The sequence below is a fragment of the Syngnathus acus genome, chromosome 9 (genome assembly GCF_901709675.1).
Source record: "Syngnathus acus chromosome 9, fSynAcu1.2, whole genome shotgun sequence".
Classification (NCBI taxonomy): domain Eukaryota; kingdom Metazoa; phylum Chordata; class Actinopteri; order Syngnathiformes; family Syngnathidae; genus Syngnathus; species Syngnathus acus.
Genome location: NC_051094.1, coordinates 15,727,501 through 15,732,405, shown reverse-complemented (window position 1 = coordinate 15,732,405; position 4,905 = coordinate 15,727,501).

Here is a 4,905-nt window from a genome sequence, read left to right as displayed (position 1 = left end):
TAATAGAATATCATGTTCGTGTAATTAGCAAGACCTCTTTCCAGACAGCATCAAAGGATTAACTCATGTTTTGTTTTTTCTTTCGCCTTCGTGTACACTATAAAGCTCTGCTGTGAGCTCAGTCCGCCTAGTGCAAGGAAGCTTTCTTCTCTTCTCTGTCTGCACACTCAACACTATGGGGTACTTTTTGGAAAATGCTGAAAATAACAGACAAACTTTAAAAAAAATAATGTGAAAAATGGTGTGAATTTTTGAGAGTTTGAATATTAAAAATAAATGGTAGAATTAAATCTTAAATATAAATACTGGAAAGTGTTACCTCACTTTTATGTTGCAAGCCTCCCAAATAGGTGGACTTCCTCCAAGTAGAGGATGACTTGTTTTTATACGTGTGTGTGTGTGTGTGTGTGTGTGTGTGTGTGCGCGTGTGTGTGTGTGTGTGTGTGTGTGTGTGTGTGTGTGTGTGTGTGTGTGTGTGTGTGTGTGTGTGTGTGTGTGTGTGTGTGTGTGTGAGAGTAAATAGACCAACAGTGTAAGGACATTTTAGCAAAGTGAGGACAATTTGGCCGGTCCTCACTTTGTCATGCTCTAAATCAGTGCTTCTCAATTATTTTCTGTGATGCCACCCAGGGAGAAGAAAACATTTCGCGCCCCCCCATGTTATTAAAATTAAAGAAAACAAAAAAAGAAATATCAACTTACAATAAAGAATAACGATTAATAACATTGTTTTTTTAGTCTGTACTAGAACAGATTCAAAGTGCATCACCTTGCCTAAAGTTAAAAGATAAATTATAATTATTCAAACTATAAACATTCTTGACCAACTGCCATTTTATGCTGAAAAAAAATACAATAAAATAATAATAAACATACATAATATTAAATTAAATAACAGCAATAAATAATATTAAATTCAAAGTAATCAGCAACATTAACTCAGGAGCACAATATATAAAACATTTTAACCTACAAAACAAAAAGGAAGAAAACAATTTGTGCTCAAAATGAGGCAGCATTCCATGGCTGCAGGTAGAATCAGCTCTTCTGCAATGGTGTGTTTTTTTTTCTGCACTGAGCAATATGGTACGCTGCTTTATATGATGCTTACACTGCTTGCTAATTGACTGAAGTAGCATTCACAAATAGCATTCTCTCTCTCGATTAAACACGATTAAAAGGTTTTTCACCTCTCTCTCTCTCTCTCGCTCCTCTGTGTATCTTGTAACATATTTGTTCAAATCTGCAGCCATTTTGGGGTGGGTGGTGTCGAATTTCACCCCACGTGTTCATTCTCATTAATAGCCAATCCTCTTGCAGAGCTCAACTATGTTACTGCCCCTCAATTCAATTGGCTCTGGTGACTAAAATGTGTATTCAGCAGTGGCAGGCCGTGAATTTCACACCTAGGCCTTTCGTAGTGCTCCGCCTGAATCTGAAGCTCGTCTGAATGGATAGATTATTTAGTTTTGATTTTTGAATGTTGCTCACAAGCATCCGCTGATCATCACATGCAAACTCGTCAAAGCTCCATATTTGATTCCTAAAGCTAAGTAGAGAATCACATGACCTCAAAACTTAACCTCTACTATGACCAGACCAGGCCTCCAAATGCTGTGTCCAGTAATTGTATAGACCTAGCTCCTCACAGGAATCGCCCACAGCTATCATTGGAAAATGGCTGCATCAGCCCTGAGAAGTCCTCTCCATGGACGCATGATTTATATGTGTGCATGACCAAAATGGAGTTATGGCCAATTTATACTCCCATGGGCTTTTTAAACAAGTAACAAAGCCATAATAATAGAGCCCATGTCTGATAGAACAAGGGGACCCAGATGACCAGAAAATGCATTTAATTATCATGACATTGACTCAGAAGCCGGAGTTGTAGGTGGTAAGTGCGTGTGTAGCTTTTTATCCATGCCCATACTACGCCTTCAAAGAATAGCTTGCTTTGCTGTCAAGGCAAAAGACTGACCAAACAATTGCAGCTTGAACAATTATTTGAGTTCCAACAAGAAGGCCTTACACCAACTACACTCAGACAACTGTCCACAACCGGCGAGCAGGTCCGCAGCTGGTGAGTAGAAGACGCTAGACAGACCTGTGAATGGGGACAGGCGGGAGTCAGGCCAGGCAAACAGGTCGAAGAAAAAGAGGCGAGCAAAAACAAGGCGACAACGGGTCAGATTGTGGAGCGGCAAGTGCAGACAGGTGAGGAACAGGATGGGACTCATGTGAACACACAGGCAAGGCACAAGGCAATCTGACAAGAAAGCGACTGGCGAGCAGCATTTAAATACAAGTGGTGATTGGTATAAACAAGGTGCAGATGTGTACAATGAGCAGCGCATGATCGCAGAGTGGGTGGGCCGGGGCTAAAGTGGTGCAGAACAGGGAGACGTTACATTTGCAGCTGCAGCAGCAATCTGAATGTAAAACCACTTCTCCGTGGCAACTGGTGACAAATCAATCACAATTTCAGAGACCTTGTGTTAGAGTGGTGCTCAATAACTTATTTTGCACTAACACCTTGTAGGATGTAGCCGGGAAAGCCCCAATATGTAATATTGCATTGCCAATTACAAAAGATAAGAAAAGCATTTGACAATTTCTAATGTAAACAGCGTGTTGCAGACTGGTCGCAGCGTCAATCATGATGCAACGCCGCAGTTGACGTCCGCCCGAGTATATAAAGGCCTTCTGTCAGGGTTTAGTCAGGTTCTGAAACAAACTATGAGGTGCTAGAGAGCTGTGCCATTGAACAGTTCAGAGACGAAAATGGACAGACCGATCCAATTCTCACTTATGTGTCAGTGCTCCCTTCAAGCTTTCCAGAACACTTTGTCCCACATAAATCCGCCATTCCAATCATGAGTTATAGCCCAGTTCAGTTTTGATAGGTCAAAGGTCAAGCTGTCCAATCCCTCTGTTTTAAGGCCTGGCTGCAAAAAATGGAGGCTCTATCATTCAACCCACATCCATCCTCCCCGAACACGTTGTTCAGCATCTGGTAGATGCCGTTGGCCGCCCGTCGGAAGCTGTTCTGGCTGCTGGTCCGGCTCCTAGCCGCTTGGGCCGTCGAGAGCACGGATGCGGATAGCACCAGGAAAAGCAAAACACTAGTGGACGCCTTCATGGCCCATCTAAATGTTATGATGTTGAGGATGCTGCAAGAAAGATACCGCTTTCTGCTGTAGTATCAGGCAATCGAAGCTTGCGTTCAGCTATCCTCGGAGATCGCAACTTTGAATTCCCTTTAACAGGGCTTCGGGCAAGAAAATCACGCCAGTGCAAATTTGTCACCAGAGGAACGCAACCTCGGTTTTCTTCAGGTTATCTATCTACTAAGTCAGTGGTCCCCAACCTTTTTTGCGCCATGGAGCGGTTACGCGTCAGAAATATTTTTGCGGACCGGCCTTGATATAAATAAATAATAAATGTATATAAATAAATACTACATTTATAATAAATATATAGATACGATGAAATAAAATGATACGACTGGCATAAAAACTAATATAAACCACATAAAAATAAAACTCACCATTACGTTGAATTAGTGGGAGCACTGAGCTTGTTTCTCAGAAACGAGCCGGTCCCATCTAGGCGTAATCGGAGACAATGACACCCGAAGTCGTTAAGGTTTGTCTTTTAATGCAGGATGCTTGGTCTCCATGTGCCAAAGCAGTTTTGAAGGCTTCATTGCCTCGTTCGCTAGCCTGTCGCCACATGTGCCGAGTGGGCTTGGCGCGTCAGAGTCACCTGTGGCAATAAATCCACATTTTAAGTAGGACTCCAGAAATGTTCTTTTAAATGCAGCTTTCCTTTTCTTAGAAGTCGTAGCCTCTTCTTCCGTCTCCTGATTGGGCTTGTTTCCCTTTCCGAAGAAGCTTTCCAAACTTCTCTGTTTCTTGCTCATTTTTTCTTGCCTCGCGGGCTCGACTGGGGTGGCATGTCACGTGACCGAGACGAGCGTCTTGGGTCAAGAGACACAGCGACGGATGTAATTGGGAGAGAATTGCCCAACTTTTTACATTTTTCAAAATAAATTCTTAATTATTTTTGCTAGCTTTGCGGGCTCGACTGGGAAAACATGTCACGTGACCGGGACGAGCAACTTGACCAGAATGAATTGATCGTCGATAAAAAATAAAAAAAAATTTTTTTCCTGTGTGGCTTGGCGGCCCGGTACCAAGTGACCCACGGCCCGGTACCGGTCCGCGGACTGGGGGTTGGGGACCCCTGTCATAGAGCACAAGGTCTTCGCCTTTCGACTCTTAGGGACAAACCAGGACGTCAAAACAGCTCACGTCTTTTGCAAATCCACCATGAATCCAAATACTTGCACACCCATTTATTTTGAGATTTATTTTGCCTCCAACTCTAAATGTTGAGTAAAAAAAAAGGCATAGTTGTGGACAAGCCTTTGTGTGGGTGCGTGTGTCCGGGCTGCAGTCATTGGGCTCGTGTAAGTGCCTGGGAATGTGTACGAGATAACAATCCCATTGAAAAGCAGTCTGAGTCGAGAAGCGTTTGCTTCCCCCCGATGAGACAACAAGCCACAAGATAATATGACCCCGCATTAGGGTGACAAGACGTCCTCTTTTCCCGGACATGTTTTCAGCTCCCAAAATATGTCCGGGGGGAATTTCAAAAATTCATCCATCCATCCATCTTCTTCCGCTTATCCGGGGTCGGGTCGCGGGGGCAGCAGCTTCAGGAGGGACTCCCAGACTTCCCTCTCCCCAACCAGCTCATCCCGGGGGATCCCAAGGTGTTCCCAGGCCAGCTGAGAGACATAGTCTCTCCAGCGCGTCCTGGGTCGTCCCCAGGGTCTCCTACCGGTGGGACATGCCCAGAACACCTCCCCAGGGAGGCGTCCAGGAGGCATCCTGATGA